We start from the raw sequence: 14,886 nt of genomic DNA, 5'->3' as shown, positions 1-14,886 counted from the left end.
TATTTGTACCACCTTTATATGGATTTGTCCAGATTTCTTACTCTAACAGGTTGAGAGGTATAGGTTGGATCTGTATGTCAACATAGCCTCCAGACAGAACTATGTTCTCATAGAAGGGTGTACAGCAACATCCATCCTTTTAACTCAAGGGGACCATCACCTGATGCATGAAGTTATAGATCCATCCTGACTCTCCTCATCTGAGAAGTAGGCCAAGGAGTCATAATGGACCTTCTCTAAAAGGACACAGGTAATATTCTGACTACGTACTAAACCCAGATTTGATTTGTTCAGTCTGCATCGTGTCTGTTACATTTGTTCACTGTCTTCAAGATGGTTACCACGTGCATGCATGATGACAACACTATCATCCTATGTAGCTTGACCTGGCCAAGGCATTTGACACAAATCAACAGTAAGGTATTACAAACAAACTGTCACAAGTGGTCATAGACACCTACATCACAAAGTGGGTAGACAACTGAAGCACATACGTGACAGAGAAATATGTTGCAGTGTATGAAGTTACCTCTATCGTGAGTCCAGGACCAGGTGCATACCTCAAGGCTCTGTGGTAGCCCCTTTCCATGCCATTATTAAAGTACCAGACATTAAAACTGGCTTACACATTTTTTCTCCTGCCAGCTTTGTGGAGGACTGCAAATTGTGGACAATCACTGAATCCAAGTATGGTATTGGTATAATGCATATAGTATCAACACACACAAAAGATTGATGTCACAGCCATGGGGACACAGTAGATAAAGGAAACTCATGGGAAGATTAGTTCCATTATGACCACATATAAACAAGATAAGTACAATATGGACAGCACACTCCTATGAGTAGACCAAGTGGTATGTGTACCTGTCGACTAGCCATGATTGCTTGTTATTTCTAATACAGGAGTAACAGTGTCAGAATGAGCACCTCTGGCAGATGTTACATTTTGAGGAAGGTGTGCTTGATTCCTCTCAGAAACTGCTGATGAATCATAATAGCTGAACAAGTGTGTTCTTGTAGAACCATCTATGATCACTCACAATCACAATATATTATGTGGAAGACACAAGATTACTGGTGGTGGTATTCTGATAGTGTCCCTGAATGTGTTTGCTTTTGTCTACTGTTGTCCCTGGGCCTGTTATTATGTGTTCCACTTGGTTGAGACCTATGCTGACATTACATTCATATTCAGGCAACGCATTTTGCTCAGCTTCACAATATGCACATATTCCCTATTGTATATACCATCCTTGATATATGTCCTGTCCATTGTTCATGTCAGGATGCATATATCACAGAGTATCTGTTTCACTGATGTGTCACCTTGTGTGACAGTCACATAATTTACAATAACTATGCAGTCCATACTGTATGTTATTACTGTTAATGTTATTACTACCTTCATTAACATGCCCTTATCAGCTCTACATTACCATGTTTCACCTGTCATCTTCCCCTGTGTTCATTCCTGCAATTCATCTGTGTGTCCCTTTTCTATACACACAATTTCCCTGACTATTTATTTATAATGCCCTCTATGTACCCTTGCTGATCATTTACACAACTTTTATTCAGTATGCCTGACAAGTTTCCACAAAATTCTACATTGTATACACTTTCATGTAAAGCGTTGGAACTATATATATATCTTTATTAACAACTCTAGTAATCATTGTGGCATTCCGTGCAATCCCGCAGACATTTGCCTGTATGTAAGCAGGTTTACATGACTGCTGCTGTCCATGTTGCTAGACATGGTTTCCTGGCCGGCAACAATGTTGCTGCCCATGAAACTCTGCTTATTTACATTTAAATGTGGTGCATGGCATGCATATATAATTAGCACTGCTGCTCACTGAGCAAACACATAAAATCCATTTAGGCTTTGCACTAAGTCTACATGAAGTTTTTTAATCCCCAGAAATATCTACACTCACACTCATAAAAACAATAGTCTTTTTGACACTGACACCACCCACAAAGCCAAACAAGTGATTATGCACTACCACAACACATAGATCTTTACTTTATTATTCTCACTGCAAGGTTATTCTGACTTGAAGAAAGCACAATGTAGATAAATAAAGGGAAAATATAGTATTTCTCTCTCTCTTTCTGTCTGAGTCAGTGTACTTCCAGACAGAATAATAAAGGCTACTGTACCATTAAACACATTATTTCAATATGTAGTGATCAAATTTGTGAGGGGAAACACAACGTTGAGGATCCTTACAAAAGCATATGAAAGCTGAACAAACTAACTGCAAACAATTCCAGAAGGGTGCATGGTTACCTCCCTGCACACATCGGGAACCACTTAGCTTGTTAGATACACCTGTCAGGCAGCCTAAAAAGCATACTTCCAGGAAAGTGTGTCCATTTTCAGCCCTCTGATTCTACACCCTTTTAATAGTACGCTAACAGGGGCTATATACATGGGACATTCCTGAGGATCCCTTTCCTGGGTACTTTCAACCTTTCTCATTCTCCAAATGTGAAACAAACCTTTTCTTCCTTTTGCATCTTCAGGTGGCTGGGATGAAACTCTATCACTTAAGGAAATGTTTTATGTAATCTGCTCCCTGTAAAACAGGGCCAGTGCAGGTTACGACATATTATTTGATAGCTACATGAAAATTTAGATAGTTTTGGTGATTTAAGTATGGGACACAAGAACTTTCAAATCAGTACAGCATCCTATTCTCTTTCTCCCTTCCCCATTTCCCCTAACACACCTCCTCCTGAATTAATTTGGACCAAGTCCTTTAGTTACTTTCCAAATTGAAAAATACCAACTTCGTGAGTCCTGAAAACATCTGTGGGTTTCTGCTGAGAAGCATTAAGTCCCATTTAGCTAAAACACCTCCATCAACTCTTCAACACAAGTATCTCTAGTGGTTTTGCATCCTTGATATGTCAAGAACAGCTGTGTGGTGCTCTTACATAAAGACTGACCTTCTACTGGTGCTAGGGATTGCAGTCTTATTAGTCGCACTAGTAATGTTTACAATCTATGGAACTTACTATAGCAAATAATAAGTGAACTCATATCCCAGGATCCATAACAGTGTGGCATTGTAAAAAGCATGTTATGCTTGTTTGACCTGGCTGAGTTTTCTAAAATGGTTGCAAAGACCATTGATAAGAGACATACAGTCCATGCAGCCCAAAGTGACCTTGCTGAGGTCTTTGATGGCATTTCCATGCTGAGATTATTGACAAACTCTCTCAACTCACCACTGAGCCACACATAGTTTGCTGTTTATGTAACTGGTTATTTGACAAAATCCATACCAATAATGTCAGGGGTGTTTGCTCTAGGCAGAAAAGCATCACTAGTGGTATTCCACAGGGCTCTGTACTGGAACTTTTCTTCTTCTTTGGTATATAATCTTCTGACATGAAAGCTGATATTAGTGGACTATGGCTAATGTAATTTGCTGATGATCATCCCAGTCTTATAGTCAAAGTCTCCAGCAAGGTCTAGAACAAACAAATGCCTATTGTGTTCATTATGGGCGTAACTTCAATGCCAAAAAATGCAATATAGTTTCTTTTGGAAAATCTAGCATTACTTCTGCTTACCATATAAATAACGTTCCAGTTAAAGTCTGACTCAGACATCAAAAATCTGGGTTTTTTTATTGATAACAGACTCAACTTTGACCACCATGCCACTTTGGTGATTAGAAAATCCTTCTACCTTGCAAAACTTATCCTTCATGGAATCATCTCAAGATCCATAGAAGTTCTAGCCACACTTTATTACTCTCTTGCTAAGCCCATCATTGATTTCAGCGCCTCTTTTGGCATGTATCTTGCTGAGCACCTAAACCAACTTGAGAGGTCTCAATATTTCCCACCAAAAAGATCTCAGTACCCTTAGCTAATTTGATAGATTAAAAGCCCTGTCCTTCTGTTCAATGTCATCTTGACTCCTTAGGGGTGATTGATCACTGTTTAGCCTTCTGTTCTACAAATAGCCCAACATTCTTTGAATTCCTGAACCTATGTAGAACAACTGTTAAAGCAAACACCTAAACCTAAACTACCCAGACTTATGCTACTAAATCTACACCACCAAATAGCATGACAGTACCTAACCCAACATATTCGCCATTTGTGGAATAGACTGCCTTTACATGCCAAGAAGAGTAATTTCCTAGCTACCTCAAAAAATAGTTTGGATGAGTGCAGTGTACATCATGAACCTTCTCTATGGTCTGGCATGTCTTACATTCAGTTATATGTTGTGCAAATATAGTTAAGGACAGGAACAACATTTTGATGGTAAGTACAAATCATTTGTTGTAGATAAATTTTGGCATCTCCAGATAAAAATAAATCTTGAAAAGAAGACAGAATAGAAAAACAATGCAATTCATTGCGGTGAAGAAGCCTTCTGCTGGCAAATCAGGAAGCTGGTTGTCTGAACACTGTTTATGTTTGATGATATTTAACTCAGCTTGGAGGAAAAGGTTAAATAAATAATGCTAAAACAAATGTAATGAACAAATTAATTATTTGGAAATTCTGAGTATGTCCAAGAGGGGGACTGGCATATTGAGATTGTTACATATAATGCACGTGTCATACATCCCAATGTCGGTGGTATGACAGGTAGCACACACACCTTTAGTGTAGAAGGTGGTTGGTTCTATTCTCACACCATGTAAATGGATGGCTGGCACCACAGTGCAGCATAAGGGTGATACTGCACACCTGAGTGTGCTGTCTTTCAGATGAGATGTTAAACTAAGGCCACATCTGTTTATGTTGGTGGTAGTTCAGTTGGATGCAAAAGATCCTACCTATCAAAAAGAGTTGGAGAAGTTCCCTGATGCCCTGGCCAAATTTCCCCTAGTAATATAAATACCACCTCAGGTCTCCCCTGAAAAGTAGCTACTAGCCTTGTGGGACTAGCCCATTCAGCAAGGATTAAATAAATAATGTGAATAGACAAGGGAAAAAATAACAACAGAAGTGTTTTCTTGAGAGAAAGACAATGCTTGATATATTGACTGAAGTGAGCTGAGTATGTGATTAACTACACAAGGGTTACAAATGTACTTATGCTTAACTAGTAAGAATATCTGATGAATACTTCAAAACGAAAATAAAATATTAAAATATATGTTTATTCATATCAGATGAGTATTCATGATCATATACTGTACAGTTTTGGTTTTCTGCAATATCTCTACAGGATAAGTATGTAGTCTGCACGTCAGCCTGTACACCTCCTGACATGAACTGGTAACCTATATCCAAGCTCGCTGCTTGTTGGGAAAAGATTAGGTTCCCTGCAACCCAGAACTGGGCAAAGTTGATTCAAAATGGATGAATATATAGTAACCCTTACACTAACACAGCAAGGTATTTAAAGCTTGTAAACTTCTTTTGCCTTAAAGAAGATATTTCACAAGTAATCAGGATATACATTTCAGAAGTAATTTTACTATATGAACTTGGAGTCATCTGTTATAACTATTATTACATAATTATAAGGTACAAAGAACGCTTGTGGATGCAAGCAATTTGCTTTGGTGCAAAGACAAACATCTGTATTCTTGGAAATCTGTAAACAGCATTAAGCTGTGGAGCTAAATGACTTACAAAATGTCTATGTTGGTGGCGATGTGTGAGTACATTTAATGTCAATGTGGAAGAATAGTCAACATATGTTGAGAAACAGAAGCTGTACTGTGAATATAGCAATGACCATGTCAGCTACAAGATCCTGGTTCTATGTAACACAATGGCACCAAAAATATATTTTCTATTGTGCAGTTTGGTGGGGACAGAAATGCATAAATCAAAGACCCTTCAAGATATTGTGCTTATCTTACAGAACTAATTCAGTGCAAAGACACCTATAACAGCTGAATACAACTGATTCTATAACTGTAATCAAAATAAATCAAAGGAAAGATGAAACTATTTTTGAACATGCAGCAGTTACATAGGTTGGTATAGTCTTCTGAGTTTCAAGCAGGATTGTATGAGACATTTAGAGACAGATTGGTGTGTGGTGTGCATGATGAAAATACATTTTATGTGGGTCTATGTCATATAATCGAAGGTTCAACACTGTGAACCTCCGTTCATTGAGCCAACAAGAGCAAACATTCTTATCAGTGAATTTCTAAAACAGAGTGGATTTAGTTGACCAACATTGCAACCATAACATACACCACAGTATATCAAACCTACCAAGGTGGGAGGCTGCGCTCCCATCACCCACTTATACATACCAACTCCGAGATCACACTACAGTGGGGAAAAGGGAAAATTTCCTGATGTTGGCCAGCTAATTCCATTCCCTGTTTTAGACATTCACAAATGTGAAAGTTCGCTTAAGAGAACATTCACTCTTGTTGGGTTTATTTATTTCAGTTGTCTGGGATAGTCCACCTGAGCAACATAAACCCGTTTTCATTGGGATCTCAGACAAGAAAGTATCAGTACAGTAAAAATTACATTGTCAGGGATTACAGTAAGTGTAAAATAGCTGCTACATATTTGCTAACAATACACAAGTACAGTGGATATAAAAAGTGTACATACCCCTGTTAAAATGCCAGGTTTTTGTGATATAAAAAAATGAGACCGCAATAAATCATTTTAAAACCTTTCCCACCTTTAATGCGACCTATAACAGGTACAATTCAATTGAAAAACAGCCTAGGCATACGCAGGTTCTCCTAGCCTAACTACTACCTTACTATATTCAGTCTCACTTTATAAACTTCTGTTCTTACTCTTTGACAAGATCATGTATATATTGTAATCATGGCAATTTTTGTACTATTATTTATATGCAGTGGATATAAAAAGTGTACACACCCCTGTTAAAATGCCAGGTTTTTGTGATATAAAAAAATGGGACTACAATAAATCATCTCAAAACTTTTTCCACCTTTAATGTGACCTATAGCCTGTACAATTCAATCGAAAAACAAACAAAGCTGTTAGGGGAAAAAATATAAAAAATAAAAAACGTACAATATGCTGGTTGCATAAGTGTGCACACCCTTAAACTAATACTTTGTTGAAGTACCTTTTGATTTAATTACAGCATTCAGTCTTCTTGAGTACACATCTGCCATAAATTACAGAGACTCTGATTAACCCCAAATAAAGTTCAGCTGTCCTAGTAGGATTTTCCTGAAATTTACTCAGTTGTCTGCTACAGCAAAAGCCATGGTTTGCAGAGAGCTTACAAAGCATCAAAGGGATCCCATTGTTGAAAGGTATTAGTCAGGAGAAGGGTACAAAAAAATTTCCACAGCATTGGATATGCCATGGAACACAGTGAAGACAGTCATCAAAAAGTGGAGAAAATATGGGACAACAGTGATGTTGCAAAGAACTGGACATCCCTCCAAAATTTATGAAAAGACAAGACAAAAACAGGTCAGGGAGGCTGCCAAGAGACCTACAGCAACACTGAAGGAGCTGCAGGAATTTATGGCAAGTACTGGTTGTGTACAACATGCGATAACAATCTCCCGTATTCTCCATATGCCTGGACTATGGGGGTATGGTTCTAAGATGGTACACAGAAAAACATCCAGGCCCAGCTAAAATGTGCAAAATAATACATCAAGTCTCCCAAAAGCATGTGGGAAAATGGGTTATGGTCTAATGAGCCCAAGGTTGAACTTTTTGGCCACAATTCAAAAAAGTACATTTGGAGCAAAAACAACATTTCACATCACCAAAAGAACACCATCCCCACGGAGAGCATGGTGGTGGCAGTATCATGCTATGGGGTTAATTTTCTTCAGCTAGAACTGGGGCTTTAGTCAAGGTGGAGGGAATTATGAACAGTTCCAAATACCAGTCACTTTTGGCACAAAACCTTCAGGCATCCGTTAGAAAGCTGAAGATGAAGAGGAATTTCACCTTTCAACATGACAATGACCCCATGCATACATCCCAATCAACAAAAGAATGGCTTCATCAGAAGAAAATTAAAGTTTTGGAATGGCCCAGGTAGAGCTCAGACCTAAATCCAATAAAAAAATCTGTGGGGTGACCTAAAGAGGGCTGTACACAAGAGATGCCCTCACAATCTGACAAGTTTGGTGCGCTTTTGCAAGGAAGTGTGGCAATTATTACCAAGTCAATATGTACTATGCTGATAAAGACTATTGATACCCAAGAAGACTGAATGCTGTAATTAAATCAAAAGGTGCTTCAACAAAGTATTAGTTTAAGGGTGTGCGCACTTATGCAACCAGCATATTGTACGTTCTTTATTTTTTATATTTTTCCCCTAGCAGATTTGTTTGTTTTTCAATTAAATTGTACATGTTATAGGTCACATTAAAGGTGGGAAAAGTTTTGAGATGATTTATTGTGGTCTCATTTTTAATATCACAAAAACCTGGTATTTTAACAGGGGTGTGTACACTTTTTATATCCACTGCATATAAATAATAGTACAAAAATTGCCATGATTACAATATATACATGATCTTGTCAAAGAATAAGAACAGAAGTTTATAAAGTGAGACTGAATATAGTAAGGTAGTACTTAGGCTAGGAGAACCTGTGTATGCCTAGGCTGTAGAGTGCTTCAGGTTATGCTTGGACAGTGTTGTGATTTTTCCACATTGCTTAATTTGTGTTGTGAATTGAGCAGTACTTCTTTGTGCCCTGATCTTAGACGGAATATTATTCCCTTTGGTAGTAATGCTATAGAAGCAAAGCAAGAATCAACGGTGCAATTTGGTGATGCCTACTTTTTTTTTCCAGAAGTACCTTCCCAGCTTTCATACACAAAATAAAAAGGCATTTTAATAATGAAACCCCAGTAACTGATATCACATCCAGCATTTCCAGCTGCATCCCACCCATTCAAACAGCCTTATTAGAGTTAGAGGAAGTGAGGTCATCTGCTGAACTGAATCTGATTTTACCATCTGTTTTTGGCCCTACCTTTTTAAAGCTCCTCCTGGAATCATGAGCTCATCTTGATTTGTGTTTTTTTGTGCCTGTGTGCTCTTTAAACCTGTGCTGACTAGAACGTATGCTCTTGAATTGGAACACCCTTCACTTCACTCAAATGAAGTTCAGGAAGTTTGCACTGTAATTTCCAATGGGCGGACCCTAAGCCTTTCGACAGAATCAAATTATGTCCTCACATTTCAAACAAATGCTCATATCTCTGGAACCACATGGGTTATGAAAGATGTGTAAATGTGATACTCTTAAGCACAAACTGTTTTTACAGTGGTAGTATTCTTTAAGTTCTAGGTCTTAAAACGAATTTTAAAAGTCACAGTAACTAGTACATTTATCATTTTTTGTAAACAACTTACAATAACTCAGCAACCACTCAAGTTATGCATGCACTCTCAGCAGCATTTTATTCATCCAACTGAGCACTTTCATATGAGACTAAGGACTTTTGTCTGTTACCTGGTTGATGAGGTATTTAGAAAAATGTGAAAATTATATTGAAATAAATTAATATCATAAAAAAACTACAGTCAATATCTATTTACCTTCACTTGACAGAGGTTAAATATTAATGCAGTTGAGTTTGCCATAGTGTAAGCTTTAAGATGAAATATTTTAAAATCTTGTACATAGACTTGATGCATAGAGGTGTCAGTAGGAGTTAACTGCAGATGCACCTGCAAGCATCACTCAGATGTAATGAGTTAACATAATCTGATGATGTAGTAGATCAATTAAAGAATTATCCAGACTTAAACATTTGCTCCATTCCTCCTATAAGTGGAAATTATTCTGAGAAGTACTAAATTAATAGTAGCAGCATTTAAACAAGTGTCCCTAATCTGGGGCCTTTTCCCTAAATATTTTTTGCTTTGGTCATAGCTCTAGAGATACATGTTGAGAGGTATGGGCCACAAAAGAAAGAGAAACTAGATTCACCTCTGAAGCCAGGTTTGAGAAGATGTTTGCCAGCAAGCACCTGGTGGCCATTTAACCCACACACACCAGCTAAGTTCAACCCAAGAAAGTTGCATGTAGCTATTCTCCGTGAATATGACCTGGAAGGCATAACATGCTAATCAGGTACAATGCTAGTTAACTGTCAGGCAGGAAAAGGATGCTTTAATATAGATGAGATTCTGGCAATGTACTGACTGAAGCTACATAAATTTGTGTTGTTTAATTTATGTTCTTGTAAAAATCTACCTTAATAGATATGTATGACATTTTGGGTTTTAAAAGGGTGATGGAGTATATGTGCATGTTTCTCTAAGAAACTGTCACCTTAGCCTTCACAAAGTACCCATATGTGCAACAAATGGTCTGCTTTCTTGTGCACTGCTGCAAAATCCAAAAATAAAACTGATGGCACTAGCAGTAGATAACTTTGTGTCCAGCTCTCATTCTTTACAGTTTTGATTACAAAATGTTGCACAACCCAACTACTTGCTTGGAAAGCAAAGAAAGAAAGAAAACAATGTAAAGAATGGCAGACTCAATTCAAAACTGGGAATCACTGAAAAAAAACAAGCCCTTAGATATAGATGTTAGCACTTCACTTAATGTGTTCGCATTTTTGACTGGCATTTGTTTTATAAATATTAAATAAAAAAATGAGATCTTTAGGCATGTCCTTACGTCCTAAGTGATGCACTTGTCAAACACAGAAAGCAGAGATGGAACACAGGGCTCAACTACTTTATTCACATAATCAGAATCAAATTAATTACCCAGCACCACAAGGCCTTTAAGCCCTTGATATATATATATATATATATATATATATATATATATATATATATATATATATATGTGTGTGTGTGTGTGTGTGTGTGTGTGTGTGTGTGTGTGTGTGACAAACCAAACTGTTGCCAGCCCAGCTAGCTGGCATTGTAAATAACTATATGTCACTTGAAAATATTAATATGGTTTATACAGAAATGTGACACTGTCAACCAAGCTATCTGGATTTTTGTAAATAATCAAATGTCATTTGTGAATATTAATAATATCCATAGGCTTGTCTTACGAATGTAAGAGAACTATATGCTATGTGAATATTAATCTACTGGTGCAGAAGTGTGTGTTGAACTGTATGTTATGTACTGAGCTTCAAGAATGTAACCACAGTGTACCCTACTGAAAAAGAACAGAAATGTATATAAACTATATGCCTATGCAAATGTATGTTTTGATGGTAGAGGCTGGAACATACAGAGTTAACTTGCAAAATTCTAAGAAAATAAGTTGACAAGTAAAGAGTTTTACGATAGTGATTATGTTAGCAAGAAGACAGGAAGTCTACAGCTAGAAATTCTTTCTATTGTCTGTAAACAGAAATAATTACAGGTTTCCAGTGTAAAAGTGTTTAACTGTGTTAGGACTTCCAGTTGATTAAAAGATATCAGCCAAACTCTCTGTCAACTAAATCAATGGAACCCATATATATATATATATATATATATATATATATATATATATATATATATATATATATATATATATATATATATATATATATATATATATATATATAGAGAGAGAGAGAGAGAACTGTATATACAGATATAGATATAGTTATCATACCTTTCAGCTGTCCAGATTTTTGCCTCATATTTTTGTTCTCTCCTCATAAAATTTGTGTTTTTTCTAGCAAATTACTGGGATAATCTGAGGATTGAAGTCACTAAATAATGCCATACATTTAAGTATTCAACTTCATATCCTTCAGAAAATGCATGCTAACACAAATCCTGTTGCCCTAGCAACTTTCTAAGTTTATAAGAGCAATATGTCCCTATTTTTGGGCCTTTGTCCCCAATTAAGTCAGACATTGTCCAGATTTTGAAACATGATATGATTTTATATATATATATATATATATATATATATATATATATATATATGTATAGTGACTATGGGACAAAACTTTACTACTTGTCGTGGTACTGAATCTGTTTGCGAGTTTCTCCATGACAAAGGTGAAGGAACACGTGCCTCTTGCAATATGTCAGGGCTACTACTGCTGGAAGAGTTTAGATTCCTTACCTCCAAGTCTAAATGTTCTGAAAAGACATCTTCAGTGAGGTATGAAGGTAGTATGGAAGTTGTCCATGAAAACTGGAAAATGAATAGGAGCTGCTGTTCTGTTAAGAGAAAGTTGTGAAATTACTTCTGTTCTATATGATGGTAAAGATGGGTTGAAAAGAAGAATACAAAACCGGATATTGCGCTTACTTTTTGTTTGCTGACTAGCTTTGGTGAAAACACTATTTACACGAGTGACTGTGTTTATTTTAAATTACTCCCTGTTTTGTTTTCCTTGTAAATAAACAGTCACTGAAAACTTGAAATGCTGGTTCCAAAGACTATTCTTATTCCTGCCAGCACTACTAGTTGATACAATATACACTTGCACCACTCACAAATATAAATATATACAGAAAGCGAGGGAGGGTGGGATATATATATATATATATATATATATATATATATATATATATATATATATATATATATATATATATATATATGTATGTGTGTGTGTGTGTGTGTGTGTGTGTGTGTGTGTGTATATATATATATATATATATATGTGTGTGTGTGTATATATATATATATATATATATATGTGTGTGTGTGTGTGTGTGTGTGTGTGTGTGTGTGTGTGTGTGTGTGTGTGTGTGTGTGTGTGTGTGTGTATATATATATATATATATATATATATATATATATATATATATATATATATAAAATGGGTATATTTATTTATTTATTGTTTATTACATGTTGTTGACCGGGAATGTCCAACTGGGCCAGAGGCCCATTTTCAGTGGAGGCCCGGGGAGAAACGCTCCACAGACAAATACAATACAAGTAGATTTTAGATACACAGATTATCACAAATTAGAATGCAATTTTACAAATCAAAAACACTGCATTTTCCCTAAGCACTGTAATGTGCATACTGCTTTATGCTTTATTTCTACAATGACTATTTGGATTTCATTTAAAACTTTTACAGAGGAGTCCATAGGAATAATTAAAGACTGCACTCACCCTGCTTACAGACTGTTCTTGCATCTATCATCCGGAAAGCGCTTCCGAAGCATATGTTGTAGAACTACGAGATTCAGGAACAGCTTCTTCCCGAATGTCATAACTCTAATAACCACTACACTTCATGTTGTCCAACCGGGTCAGTAGAAACTGTCTCAATTTGTGCAAGAACCTGGTTACCAGTCTAACCTAATACTTAGTGAAATATTCACCATGACTGTAACATATAGGCCATCTAGGGCAATAGCAATGAAGTAAATATCTCTTCTTTCAGTGCAATACAGGCAAATCCATAAATTAACCATACTACAATACTCTAAGGTCCATAGTGCAATACTCTAATGTTCACAGTGCAATACTCAATGTCTATTTCTGTGCAAGGATCAATGCAATGTCTTAACCAAGTACCTGTGCAATACTAAAGTCTCATGCAAGTAAGTGTTCAGTTCAAAAACTGTTAAAATGTATTTCTAATTATGTGCAATATTAGTCTGTCTACCTGCATATCTGTGATGTAATAGCCAGGTGTTACATGTGTAAATGTCTGTCAAAATAGTCTATATGTTGTCTGCATATTGAGTCTGGAGATACGGAATTTCATTCAGTTTTTGCATGTGTGATTTCTGAATGACAATAAAGTTTACTTTGACTTTATTTCAAGTTTTACAGCAAAAACACTGATAGACATCTGCTAAACAAAGCAATACAGTCTCACAATAAAAACAGACTTAGCATTAAACCTTCTCTGCCCTTGAAACTCACTCATTGAAACAGCACTGAAACTCACATTCATTGAAACGGCACTGAAAACCACATTCAAAGAAAATGCATCTGGCCAGTGGAGGGTAAAGTTTACCTTTGGGCTGTTTTCAAATCATAGGCCCCTTACACACATACATGTGTTCTTTGATTCACCTTCCTTATTATATTGAATCATATTCCTTTTATAATACAGCACACATGTTACAGCATGTTTTAACTTAATTGTTTTGAACATTTTTCCATTAAGCAAGGAAACAAAACGTACGAACCAATAATGACAAAACTGTCCAGTTCAGAACATTTCCATCATAAAAGTGTACTCAAACTTCCGTCATTACAATGCACCAGTATCAGTAAACATGCAATCTCTGCAGAAGCAAAAGTCATCTAAATAATTCCACATTAAAGAGATCTGTAATTAATGAAGAAGTTGCTGCTAGCAAACAGCTTTATATTTCATTGTTTCATCTACAAATAAAGTGACTGTTGCCCTTGAAGAATAAACTGCCTATGTTACATTAAAAAAAATGAAAAGCTAGTAATATTGCAATAGGGAATGGACGGCAAACTGATAACAGGTTCATAGTTACTAGGTATCTCCTCCAAAGGAGTACAGTCACATGACTGCAGCACCCACTCCCAATAAAGTACAACACAGTACAGTATCAGTAATCCATCTACATACTGTGGGAGTAGAACCCACAACCTTCTGCATCAAAAGCAAGTTTACTATCTGTTGTGCTACTAACAATGCAAATAGACTTACATACACAGCACTGAACTTCTCTTCCACTGAAACTCTCAGCTCCTTGTAAAATCCACTTAACTAAATCTTTCAACTTTACAGCACAAGAAATCTGGAGGAAGCCAAAATTTATTTGGGGGGAACAAAGACCCAAAACCAGGGACACATTTTAAACTTGTCTTGTATAATCTTAGAAGGTTGCTAGAATAAAGTGTTTTGTGTTACCACACACTTCCTGAAAGATAGGACATCTGAATCTGAAATGACTATCATAATTTAGTGAATTCAGTTCTTATTCATTTGCCAGAAAACCACAAATTTTAAGAGGAACAGACCAAAAGTAT

Source organism: Protopterus annectens, chromosome 1.part0 (assembly GCF_019279795.1).
Source record: "Protopterus annectens isolate FY-2018-M chromosome 1.part0, PAN1.0, whole genome shotgun sequence".
NCBI lineage: Eukaryota > Metazoa > Chordata > Ceratodontiformes > Protopteridae > Protopterus > Protopterus annectens.
This window is presented reverse-complemented; position numbering follows the sequence as displayed.